Raw genomic sequence first — 14,198 nt, 5'->3', positions numbered from 1 at the left:
GAAATACTTTTTAAGGCCGCAGAGTGAGTAAATTGGCCATTTTCATTCACTTTTACCCATTCCTCAAATCTTGTGTTTAAGGCCCCTGGAAGCATGAAAATCACTTTAAACATCTCATTCTTTCTTTAAAAGTGATTTTCCACGTACAAATGTGAATTGTAGTTCAAAGAGGCAACATTTGAAAACGGACCATTTTTTTCGTTTCTGAAGCATGTCGTAAGGGGGGGTGGTTATCTCTTTCACCAAAAAATGGGCGTTTTTGATTGAACAATAAAGGCCTCCAAATGTTATTTTATTCACTTCTAGTGGAGTAGAAACACTTTTTAAGGCCGCAGAGTGAGTAAATTGGCCATTTTCATTCACTTTTACCCATTCCAAAAATCTTGTGTTTAAGACCCCTGGACGCATGAAAATCACTTTAAACATATCATTTTATCTCTAAAAGTGATAATCCACATACAAATGTGAATTGTAGTTCAAAGAGGCAACATTTGAAAATGAACCATTTTTTTTGTTTCTGAAGCATGTCGTAAGGGGGGGTGGTTATCTCTTTCATCAAAAATCGGGCATTTTTGATTGAACAATAAAGGCCTACAAATGTTATTTAATTCACTTTCTGGGGTGGAGAAAAACTTTTTAAGGCCTCAGAGTGAATAAATTGGCCATTTTCATTCAAGTTTTCTCATTCCTCAAATCTTGTGTTTAGGGCCCGGGGAAGCTTGAAAATCACTTCAAACATCTAATTTTATCTCTAAAAGTGATTATCCACGTACAAATGTGAATTGTAGTTCAAAGACGCAACATTTGAAAATGGACCATTTTTTTTATTTCTGAAGCATGTCGTCGGGGGGGGGGTGGTTATCTTTTTCGTCAAAAATCTGGCGTTTTCGCTTGAACAATAAAGACCTCCAAATGTTATTTTATGCACTTGCCGTGGAGTAGAAACACTTTTTAAGGCTGCAGAGTGAGTAAATTGCCCATTTTCATTCACTTTTACCCATTCCTCAAATCTTGTGTTTAAGGCGCCTGGAAGCATGAAAATCACTTTAAACATATCATTTTTTCTTTAAAAGTGATTTTCCACGTACAAATGTGAATTGTAGTTCAATGAGGCAACATTTGAAAACCAACCATTTTTTTCGTTTCTGAAGCATGTCGTAAGGGGGGGTGGTTATCTCTTTCACCAAACAATGGGCGTTTTTGATTGAACAATAAAGGCCTCCAAATGTTATTTTATTCACTTCCCGTGGAGTAGAAACACTTTTTAAGGCCGCAGAGTGAGTAAATTGGCCATTTTCATTCACTTTTACCCATTTCTCAAATCTTGTATTTAGGGCCCCTGGAAGCTTGAAAATCACTTTAAACATCTAATCTTATATCTAAAAGTGATTTTCCACGTACAAATGTGAATTGTAGTTCAAAGACGCAACATTTGAAAATGGACCATTTTTTTCGTTTCTGAAGCATGTCGTAAGGGGGGTGGTTATCTCTTTCATCAAAAATCGGGCATTTTTGATTGAACAATAAAGGCCTACAAATGTTATTTAATTCACTTTCTGGGGTGGAGAAAAACTTTTTAAGGCCTCAGAGTGAATAAATTGGCCATTTTCATTCAAGTTTTCCCATTCCTCAAATCTTGTGTTTAGGGCCCGGGGAAGCTTGAAAATCACTTCAAACATCTCATTTTATCTCTAAAAGTGATTATCCACGTACAAATATGAATTGTAGTTCAAAGACGCAACATTTGAAAATGGACCATTTTTTTTATTTCTGAAGCATGTCGTCGGGGGGGTGGTTATCTCTTTCGTCAAAAATCTGGCGTTTTCGCTTGAACAATAAAGACCTCCAAATGTTATTTTATGCACTTGCCGTGGAGTAGAAACACTTTTTAAGGCCGCAGAGTGAGTAAATTGCCCATTTTCATTCACTTTTACCCATTCCAAAAATCTTGTGTTTAAGACCCCTGGACGCATGAACATCACTTTAAACATATCATTTTATCTCTAAAAGTGATAATCCACATACAAATGTGAATTGTAGTTCAAAGATGCAACATTTGAAAATGAACCATTTTTTTCGTTTCTGAAGCATGTCGTAAGGGGGGGTGGTTATCTCTTTCATCAAAAATCTGGTGTTTTTGATTGAACAATAAAGGCCTCCAAATGTTATTTAATTCACTTCCCGTGGAGGAGAAACACTTTTTAAGGCCTCAGAATGAGTAAATTGGCCATTTCCATTCACTTTTACCCATTCCTCAAATCTTGTGTTTAAGGCCCCTGGAAGCATGAAAATCACTTTAAACATATAATTTTATCTTTGAAAGTGATTTTCCACATACAAATGTGAATTGTAGTTCAAAGAGGCAACATTTGAAAACGGACCATTTTTTTCGTTTCTGAAGCATGTCGTAAGGGGGGGTGGTTATCTCTTTCACCAAAAAATGGGCGTTTTTGATTGAACAATAAAGGCCTCCAAATGTTATTTTATTCAATTCCAGTGGAGTAGAAACACTTTTTAAGGCCGCAGAGTGAGTAAATTGGCCATTTTCATTCACTTTTACCCATTCCAAAAATCTTGTGTTTAAGACCCCTGGACGCATGAAAATCACTTTAAACATATCATTTTATCTCTAAAAGTGATAATCCACATACAAATGTGAATTGTAGTTCAAAGATGCAACATTTGAAAATGAACCATTAATTTCGTTTCTGAAGCATGTCGTAAGGGGGGGTGGTTATCTCTTTCATCAAAAATCTGGCGTTTTTGATTGAACAATAAAGGCCTCCAAATGTTATTTAATTCACTTCCCGTGGAGGAGAAACACTTTTTAAGGCCTCAGAATGAGTAAATTGGCCATTTTCATTCACTTTTACCCATTCCTCAAATCTTGTGTTTAAGGCCCCTGGAAGCATGAAAATCACTTTAAACATCTCATTTTATCTTTAAAAGTGATTTTCCACATACAAATGTGAATTGTAGTTCAAAGAGGCAACATTTGAAAATGGACCATTTTTTTCGTTTCTGAAGCATGTCGTAAGGGGGGGTGGTTATCTTTTTCATCAAAAATCGGGCGTTTTTGATTGAACAATAAAGGCCTACAAATGTTATTTAATTCGCTTCCCGTGGAGTAGAAATACTTTTTAAGGCCGCAGAGTGAGTAAATTGGCCATTTTCATTCACTTTTACCCATTCCTCAAATCTTGTGTTTAAGGCCCCTGGAAGCATGAAAATCACTTTAAACATCTCATTCTTTCTTTAAAAGTGATTTTCCACGTACAAATGTGAATTGTAGTTCAAAGAGGCAACATTTGAAAACGGACCATTTTTTTCGTTTCTGAAGCATGTCGTAAGGGGGGGTGGTTATCTCTTTCACCAAAAAATGGGCGTTTTTGATTGAACAATAAAGGCCTCCAAATGGTATTTTATTCACTTCCAGTGGAGTAGAAACACTTTTTAAGGCCGCAGAGTGAGTAAATTGGCCATTTTCATTCACTTTTACCCATTCCAAAAATCTTGTGTTTAAGACCCCTGGACGCATGAAAATCACTTTAAACATATCATTTTATCTCTAAAAGTGATAATCCACATACAAATGTGAATTGTAGTTCAAAGAGGCAACATTTGAAAATGAACCATTTTTTTTGTTTCTGAAGCATGTCGTAAGGGGGGGTGGTTATCTCTTTCATCAAAAATCGGGCATTTTTGATTGAACAATAAAGGCCTACAAATGTTATTTAATTCACTTTCTGGGGTGGAGAAAAACTTTTTAAGGCCTCAGAGTGAATAAATTGGCCATTTTCATTCAAGTTTTCCCATTCCTCAAATCTTGTGTTTAGGGCCCGGGGAAGCTTGAAAATCACTTCAAACATCTAATTTTATCTCTAAAAGTGATTATCCACGTACAAATGTGAATTGTAGTTCAAAGACGCAACATTTGAAAATGGACCATTTTTTTTATTTCTGAAGCATGTCGTCGTGGGGGGTGGTTATCTCTTTCGTCAAAAATCTGGCGTTTTTGCTTGAACAATAAAGACCTCCAAATGTTATTTTATGCACTTGCCGTGGAGTAGAAACACTTTTTAAGGCCGCAGTGTGAGTAAATTGCCCATTTTCATTCACTTTTACCCATTCCTCAAATCTTGTGTTTAAGGCGCCTGGAAGCATGAAAATCACTTTAAACATCTCATTTTTTCTTTAAAAGTGATTTTCCACGTACAAATGTGAATTGTAGTTCAATGAGGCAACATTTGAAAACCAACCATTTTTTTCGTTTCTGAAGCATGTCGTAAGGGGGGTGGTTATCTCTTTCACCAATCAATGGGCGTTTTTGATTGAACAATAAAGGCCTCCAAATGTTATTTTATTCACTTCCCGTGGAGTAGAAACACTTTTTAAGGCCGCAGAGTGAGTAAATTGGCCATTTTCATTCACTTTTACCCATTTCTCAAATCTTGTGTTTAGGGCCCCTGGAAGCTTGAAAATCACTTTAAACATCTAATCTTATATCTAAAAGTGATTTTCCACGTACAAATGTGAATTGTAGTTCAAAGACGCAACATTTGAAAATGGACCATTTTTTTCGTTTCTGAAGCATGTCGTAAGGGGGGGTGGTTATCTCTCATCAAAAATCTGGCGTTTTTCATTGAACAATAAAGGCCTCCAAATGTTATTTAATTCACTTCCCTTGGAGGAGAAACACTTTTTAAGGCCTCAGAATGAGTAAATTGGCCATTTTCATTCACTTTTACCCATTCTTCAAATCTTGTGTTTAAGGCCCCTGGAAGCATGAAAATCACTTTAAACATCTCATTTTATCTTTAAAAGTGATTTTCCACATACAAATGTGAATTGTAGTTCAAAGAGGCAACATTTGAAAATGGACCATTTTTTTCGTTTCTGAAGCATGTCGTAAGGGGGGGTGGTTATCTCTTTCATCAAAAATCTGGCGTTTTTGATTGAACAATAAAGGCCTCCAAATGTTATTTAATTCACTTCCCGTGGAGGAGAAACACTTTTTAAGGCCTCAGAATGAGTAAATTGGCCATTTTCATTCACTTTTACCCATTCCTCAAATCTTGTGTTTAAGGCCCCTGGAAGCATGAAAATCACTTTAAACATCTCATTCTTTCTTTAAAAGTGATTTTCCACGTACAAATGTGAATTGTAGTTCACAGAGGCGACATTTGAAAACTGACCATTTTTTTCGTTTCTGAAGCATGTCGTAAGGGGGGGTGGTTATCTCTTTCACCAAAAAATGGGCGTTTTTGATTGAACAATAAAGGCCTCCAAATGGTATTTTATTCACTTCCAGTGGAGTAGAAACACTTTTTAAGGCCGCAGAGTGAGTAAATTGGCCATTTTCATTCACTTTTACCCATTCCAAAAATCTTGTGTTTAAGACCCCTGGACGCATGAAAATCACTTTAAACATATCATTTTATCTCTAAAAGTGATAATCCACATACAAATGTGAATTGTAGTTCAAAGAGGCAACATATGAAAATGAACCATTTTTTTTGTTTCTGAAGCATGTCGTAAGGGGGGGTGGTTATCTCTTTCATCAACAATCGGGCATTTTTGATTGAACAATAAAGGCCTACAAATGTTATTTAATTCACTTTCTTGGGTGGAGAAAAACTTTTTAAGGCCTCAGAGTGAATAAATTGGCCATTTTCATTCAAGTTTTCCCATTCCTCAAATCTTGTGTTTAGGGCCCGGGGAAGCTTGAAAATCACTTCAAACATCTAATTTTATCTCTAAAAGTGATTATCCACGTACAAATGTGAATTGTAGTTCAAAGAGGCAACATTTGAAAACGGACCATTTTTTTCGTTTCTGAAGCATGTGGTAAGGGGGGGTGGTTATCTCTTTCACCAAAAAATGGGCGTTTTTGATTGAACAATAAAGGCCTCCAAATGTTATTTTATTCAATTCCAGTGGAGTAGAAACACTTTTTAAGGCCGCAGAGTGAGTAAATTGGCCATTTTCATTCACTTTTACCCATTCCAAAAATCTTGTGTTTAAGACCCCTGGACGCATGAAAATCACTTTAAACATATCATTTTATCTCTAAAAGTGATAATCCACATACAAATGTGAATTGTAGTTCAAAGATGCAACATTTGAAAATGAACCATTAATTTCGTTTCTAAAGCATGTCGTAAGGGGGGGTGGTTATCTCTTTCATCAAAAATCTGGCGTTTTTGATTGAACAATAAAGGCCTTCAAATGTTATTTAATTCACTTCCCGTGGAGGAGAAAGCCTTTTTAAGGCCTCAGAATGAGTAAATTGGCCATTTTCATTCACTTTTACCCATTCCTCAAATCTTGTGTTTAAGGCCCCTGGAAGCATGAAAATCACTTTAAACATCTCATTTTATCTTTAAAAGTGATTTTCCACATACAAATGTGAATTGTAGTTCAAAGAGGCAACATTTGAAAATGGACCATTTTTTTCGTTTCTGAAGCATGTCGTAAGGGGGGGTGGTTATCTCTTTCATCAAAAATCTGGCGTTTTTGATTGAACAATAAAGGCCTCCAAATGTTATTTAATTCACTTCCCGTGGAGGAGAAACACTTTTTAAGGCCTCAGAATGAGTAAATTGGCCATTTTCATTCACTTTTACCCATTCCTCAAATCTTGTGTTTAAGGCCCCTGGAAGCATGAAAATCACTTTAAACATCTCATTCTTTCTTTAAAAGTGATTTTCCACGTACAAATGTGAATTGTAGTTCACAGAGGCGACATTTGAAAACTGACCATTTTTTTCGTTTCTGAAGCATGTCGTAAGGGGGGGTGGTTATCTCTTTCACCAAAAAATGGGCGTTTTTGATTGAACAATAAAGGCCTCCAAATGGTATTTTATTCACTTCCAGTGGAGTAGAAACACTTTTTAAGGCCGCAGAGTGAGTAAATTGGCCATTTTCATTCACTTTTACCCATTCCAAAAATCTTGTGTTTAAGACCCCTGGACGCATGAAAATCACTTTAAACATATCATTTTATCTCTAAAAGTGATAATCCACATACAAATGTGAATTGTAGTTCAAAGAGGCAACATTTGAAAATGAACCATTTTTTTTGTTTCTGAAGCATGTCGTAAGGGGGGGTGGTTATCTCTTTCATCAACAATCGGGCATTTTTGATTGAACAATAAAGGCCTACAAATGTTATTTAATTCACTTTCTTGGGTGGAGAAAAACTTTTTAAGGCCTCAGAGTGAATAAATTGGCCATTTTCATTCAAGTTTTCCCATTCCTCAAATCTTGTGTTTAGGGCCCGGGGAAGCTTGAAAATCACTTCAAACATCTAATTTTATCTCTAAAAGTGATTATCCACGTACAAATGTGAATTGTAGTTCAAAGACGCAACATTTGAAAATGGACCATTTTTTTTATTTCTGAAGCATGTCGTCGGGGGGGGTGGTGGTCTCTTTCTTCAAAAATCTGGCGTTTTCGCTTGAACAATAAAGACCTCCAAATGTTATTTTATGCACTTGCCGTGGAGTAGAAACACTTTTTAAGGCCGCAGAGTGAGTAAATTGCCCATTTTCATTCACTTTTACCCATTCCTCAAATCTTGTGTTTAAGGCGCCTGGAAGCATGAAAATCACTTTAAACATCTCATTTTTTCTTTAAAAGTGATTTTCCATGTACAAATGTGAATTGTAGTTCAATGAGGCAACATTTGAAAACCAACCATTTTTTTCGTTTCTGAAGCATGTCGTAAGGGGGGGTGGTTATCTCTTTCACCAAACAATGGGCGTTTTTGATTGAACAATAAAGGCCTCCAAATGTTATTTTATTCACTTCCCGTGGAGTAGAAACACTTTTTAAGGCCGCAGAGTGAGTAAATTGGCCATTTCCATTCACTTTTACCCATTCCTCAAATCTTGTGTTTAAGGCCCCTGGAAGCATGAAAATCACTTTAAACAGATAATTTTATCTTTAAAAGTGATTTTCCACGTACAAATGTGAATTGTAGTTCAAAGAGGCAACATTTGAAAACGGACCATTTTTTTTGTTTCTGAAGCATGTCGTAAGGGGGATGGTTATCTCTTTCATCAAAAATCGGGCATTTTTGATTGAACAATAAAGGCCTACAAATGTTATTTAATTCACTTTCTGGGGTGGAGAAAAACTTTTTAAGGCCTCAGAGTGAATAAATTGGCCATTTTCATTCAAGTTTTCCCATTCCTCAAATCTTGTGTTTAGGGCCCGGGGAAGCTTGAAAATCACTTCAAACATCTAATTTTATCTCTAAAAGTGATTATCCACGTACAAATGTGAATTGTAGTTCAAAGACGCAACATTTGAAAATGGACCATTTTTTTTATTTCTGAAGCATGTCGTCGGGGGGGTGGTTATCTCTTTCGTAAAAAATCTGGCGTTTTCGCTTGAACAATAAAGACCTCCAAATGTTATTTTATGCACTTGCCGTGGAGTAGAAACACTTTTTAAGGCCGCAGAGTGAGTAAATTGCCCATTTTCATTCACTTTTACCCATTCCAAAAATCTTGTGTTTAAGACCCCTGGACGCATGAACATCACTTTAAACATATCATTTTATCTCTAAAAGTGATAATCCACATACAAATGTGAATTGTAGTTCAAAGATGCAACATTTGAAAATGAACCATTTTTTTCGTTTCTGAAGCATGTCGTAAGGGGGGGTGGTTATCTCTTTCATCAAAAATCTGGCGTTTTTGATTGAACAATAAAGGCCTCCAAATGTTATTTAATTCACTTCCCGTGGAGGAGAAACACTTTTTAAGGCCTCAGAATGAGTAAATTGGCCATTTCCATTCACTTTTACCCATTCCTCAAATCTTGTGTTTAAGGCCCCTGGAAGCATGAAAATCACTTTAAACATATAATTTTATCTTTAAAAGTGATTTTCAACGTACAAATGTGAATTGTAGTTCAAAGAGGCAACATTTGAAAACAGACCATTTTTTTCGTTTATGAAGCATGTCGTAAGGGGTGGTGGTTATCTCTTTCACCAAAAAATTGGCATTTTTGATTGAACAATAAAGGCCTCCAAATGTTATTTTATTCACTTCCAGTGGAGTAGAAACACTTTTTAAGGCCGCAGAGTGAGTAAATTGGCCATTTTCATTCACTTTTACCCATTCCAAAAATCTTGTGTTTAAGACCCCTGGACGCATGAAAATCACTTTAAACATATCATTTTATCTCTAAAAGTGATAATCCACATACAAATGTGAATTGTAGTTCAAAGATGCAACATTTGTAAATGAACCATTATTTTCGTTGCTGAAGCATGTCGTAAGGGGGGGTGGTTATCTCTTTCATCAAAAATCTGGCGTTTTTGATTGAACAATAAAGGCCTTCAAATGTTATTTAATTCACTTCCGGTGGAGGAGAAACACTTTTTAAGGCCTCAGAATGAGTAAATTGGCCATTTTCATTCACTTTTACCCATTCCTCAAATCTTGTGTTTAAGGCCCCTGGAAGCATGAAAATCACTTTAAACATCTCATTTTATCTTTAAAAGTGATTTTCCACATACAAATGTGAATTGTAGTTGAAAGAGGCAACATTTGAAAATGGACCATTTTTTTCGTTTCTGAAGCATGTCGTAAGGGGGGGTGGTTATCTTTTTCATCAAAAATCGGGCGTTTTTGATTGAACAATAAAGGCCTACAAATGTTATTTAATTCGCTTCCCGTGGAGTAGAAATACTTTTTAAGGCCGCAGAGTGAGTAAATTGGCCATTTTCATTCACTTTTACCCATTCCTCAAATCTTGTGTTTAAGGCCCCTGGAAGCATGAAAATCACTTTAAACATCTCATTCTTTCTTTAAAAGTGATTTTCCACGTACAAATGTGAATTGTAGTTCAAAGAGGCAACATTTGAAAACGGACCATTTTTTTCGTTTCTGAAGCATGTCGTAAGGGGGGGTGGTTATCTCTTTCACCAAAAAATGGGCGTTTTTGATTGAACAATAAAGGCCTCCAAATGTTATTTTATTCACTTCTAGTGGAGTAGAAACACTTTTTAAGGCCGCAGAGTGAGTAAATTGGCCATTTTCATTCACTTTTACCCATTCCAAAAATCTTGTGTTTAAGACCCCTGGACGCATGAAAATCACTTTAAACATATCATTTTATCTCTAAAAGTGATAATCCACATACAAATGTGAATTGTAGTTCAAAGAGGCAACATTTGAAAATGAACCATTTTTTTTGTTTCTGAAGCATGTCGTAAGGGGGGGTGGTTATCTCTTTCATCAAAAATCGGGCATTTTTGATTGAACAATAAAGGCCTACAAATGTTATTTAATTCACTTTCTGGGGTGGAGAAAAACTTTTTAAGGCCTCAGAGTGAATAAATTGGCCATTTTCATTCAAGTTTTCTCATTCCTCAAATCTTGTGTTTAGGGCCCGGGGAAGCTTGAAAATCACTTCAAACATCTAATTTTATCTCTAAAAGTGATTATCCACGTACAAATGTGAATTGTAGTTCAAAGACGCAACATTTGAAAATGGACCATTTTTTTTATTTCTGAAGCATGTCGTCGGGGGGGGGGGTGGTTATCTCTTTCGTCAAAAATCTGGCGTTTTCGCTTGAACAATAAAGACCTCCAAATGTTATTTTATGCACTTGCCGTGGAGTAGAAACACTTTTTAAGGCCGCAGAGTGAGTAAATTGCCCATTTTCATTCACTTTTACCCATTCCTCAAATCTTGTGTTTAAGGCGCCTGGAAGCATGAAAATCACTTTAAACATCTCATTTTTTCTTTAAAAGTGATTTTCCACGTACAAATGTGAATTGTAGTTCAATGAGGCAACATTTGAAAACCAACCATTTTTTTCGTTTCTGAAGCATGTCGTAAGGGGGGGTGGTTATCTCTTTCACCAAACAATGGGCGTTTTTGATTGAACAATAAAGGCCTCCAAATGTTATTTTATTCACTTCCCGTGGAGTAGAAACACTTTTTAAGGCCGCAGAGTGAGTAAATTGGCCATTTTCATTCACTTTTACCCATTTCTCAAATCTTGTGTTTAGGGCCCCTGGAAGCTTGAAAATCACTTTAAACATCTAATCTTATATCTAAAAGTGATTTTCCATGTACAAATGTGAATTGTAGTTCAAAGACGCAACATTTGAAAATGGACCATTTTTTTCGTTTCTGAAGCATGTCGTAAGGGGGGGTGGTTATCTCTTTCATCAAAAATCTGGTGTTTTTCATTGAACAATAAAGGCCTCCAATGTTATTTAATTCACTTCCCTTGGAGGAGAAACACTTTTTAAAGCCTCAGAATGAGTAAATTGGCCATTTCCATTCACTTTTACCCATTCCTCAAATCTTGTGTTTAAGGCCCCTGGAAGCATGAAAATCACTTTAAACAGATAATTTTATCTTTAAAAGTGATTTTCCACGTACAAATGTGAATTGTAGTTCAAAGAGGCAACATTTGAAAACGGACCATTTTTTTCGTTTCTGAAGCATGTCATAAGGGGGGTGGTTATCTCTTTCATCAAAAATCGGGCATTTTTGATTGAACAATAAAGGCCTACAAATGTTATTTAATTCACTTTCTGGGGTGGAGAAAAACTTTTTAAGGCCTCAGAGTGAATAAATTGGCCATTTTCATTCAAGTTTTCCCATTCCTCAAATCTTGTGTTTAGGGCCCGGGGAAGCTTGAAAATCACTTCAAACATCTCATTTTATCTCTAAAAGTGATTATCCACGTACAAATATGAATTGTAGTTCAAAGACGCAACATTTGAAAATGGACCATTTTTTTTATTTCTGAAGCATGTCGTCGGGGGGGTGGTTATCTCTTTCGTCAAAAATCTGGCGTTTTCACTTGAACAATAAAGACCTCCAAATGTTATTTTATGCACTTGCCGTGGAGTAGAAACACTTTTTAAGGCCGCAGAGTGAGTAAATTGCCCATTTTCATTCACTTTTACCCATTCCAAAAATCTTGTGTTTAAGACCCCTGGACGCATGAACATCACTTTAAACATATCATTTTATCTCTAAAAGTGATAATCCACATACAAATGTGAATTGTAGTTCAAAGATGCAACATTTGAAAATGAACCATTTTTTTCGTTTCTGAAGCATGTCGTAAGGGGGGGTGGTTATCTCTTTCATCAAAAATCTGGTGTTTTTGATTGAACAATAAAGGCCTCCAAATGTTATTTAATTCACTTCCCGTGGAGGAGAAACACTTTTTAAGGCCTCAGAATGAGTAAATTGGCCATTTCCATTCACTTTTACCCATTCCTCAAATCTTGTGTTTAAGGCCCCTGGAAGCATGAAAATCACTTTAAACATATAATTTTATCTTTGAAAGTGATTTTCCACATACAAATGTGAATTGTAGTTCAAAGAGGCAACATTTGAAAACGGACCATTTTTTTCGTTTCTGAAGCATGTCGTAAGGGGGGGTGGTTATCTCTTTCACCAAAAAATGGGCGTTTTTGATTGAACAATAAAGGCCTCCAAATGTTATTTTATTAACTTCCCGTGGAGTAGAAACACTTTTTAAGGCCGCAGAGTGAGTAAATTGGCCATTTTCATTCACTTTTACCCATTTCTCAAATCTTGTGTTTAGGGCCCCTGGAAGCTTGAAAATCACTTTAAACATCTAATCTTATATCTAAAAGTGATTTTCCACGTACAAATGTGAATTGTAGTTCAAAGACGCAACATTTGAAAATGGACCATTTTTTTCGTTTCTGAAGCATGTCGTAAGGGGGGGTGGTTATCTCTTTCATCAAAAATCTGGTGTTTTTCATTGAACAATAAAGGCCTCCAATGTTATTTAATTCACTTCCCTTGGAGGAGAAACACTTTTTAAAGCCTCAGAATGAGTAAATTGGCCATTTCCATTCACTTTTACCCATTCCTCAAATCTTGTGTTTAAGGCCCCTGGAAGCATGAAAATCACTTTAAACAGATAATTTTATCTTTAAAAGTGATTTTCCACGTACAAATGTGAATTGTAGTTCAAAGAGGCAACATTTGAAAACGGACCATTTTTTTCGTTTCTGAAGCATGTCATAAGGGGGGTGGTTATCTCTTTCATCAAAAATCGGGCATTTTTGATTGAACAATAAAGGCCTACAAATGTTATTTAATTCACTTTCTGGGGTGGAGAAAAACTTTTTAAGGCCTCAGAGTGAATAAATTGGCCATTTTCATTCAAGTTTTCCCATTCCTCAAATCTTGTGTTTAGGGCCCGGGGAAGCTTGAAAATCACTTCAAACATCTCATTTTATCTCTAAAAGTGATTATCCACGTACAAATATGAATTGTAGTTCAAAGACGCAACATTTGAAAATGGACCATTTTTTTTATTTCTGAAGCATGTCGTCGGGGGGGTGGTTATCTCTTTCGTCAAAAATCTGGCGTTTTCGCTTGAACAATAAAGACCTCCAAATGTTATTTTATGCACTTGCCGTGGAGTAGAAACACTTTTTAAGGCCGCAGAGTGAGTAAATTGCCCATTTTCATTCACTTTTACCCATTCCAAAAATCTTGTGTTTAAGACCCCTGGACGCATGAACATCACTTTAAACATATCATTTTATCTCTAAAAGTGATAATCCACATACAAATGTGAATTGTAGTTCAAAGATGCAACATTTGAAAATGAACCATTTTTTTCGTTTCTGAAGCATGTCGTAAGGGGGGGTGGTTATCTCTTTCATCAAAAATCTGGTGTTTTTGATTGAACAATAAAGGCCTCCAAATGTTATTTAATTCACTTCCCGTGGAGGAGAAACACTTTTTAAGGCCTCAGAATGAGTAAATTGGCCATTTCCATTCACTTTTACCCATTCCTCAAATCTTGTGTTTAAGGCCCCTGGAAGCATGAAAATCACTTTAAACATATAATTTTATCTTTGAAAGTGATTTTCCACATACAAATGTGAATTGTAGTTCAAAGAGGCAACATTTGAAAACGGACCATTTTTTTCGTTTCTGAAGCATGTCGTAAGGGGGGGTGGTTATCTCTTTCACCAAAAAATGGGCGTTTTTGATTGAACAATAAAGGCCTCCAAATGTTATTTTATTCAATTCCAGTGGAGTAGAAACACTTTTTAAGGCCGCAGAGTGAGTAAATTGGCCATTTTCATTCACTTTTACCCATTCCAAAAATCTTGTGTTTAAGACCCCTGGACGCATGAAAATCACTTTAAACATATCATTTT

This window comes from Triturus cristatus, chromosome 10 (genome assembly GCF_964204655.1).
Source record: "Triturus cristatus chromosome 10, aTriCri1.1, whole genome shotgun sequence".
NCBI classification, from domain to species: Eukaryota; Metazoa; Chordata; class Amphibia; order Caudata; family Salamandridae; genus Triturus; species Triturus cristatus.
The sequence above is the reverse complement of the archived record's forward strand: the minus strand, read 5'-3'. Positions refer to the sequence as shown.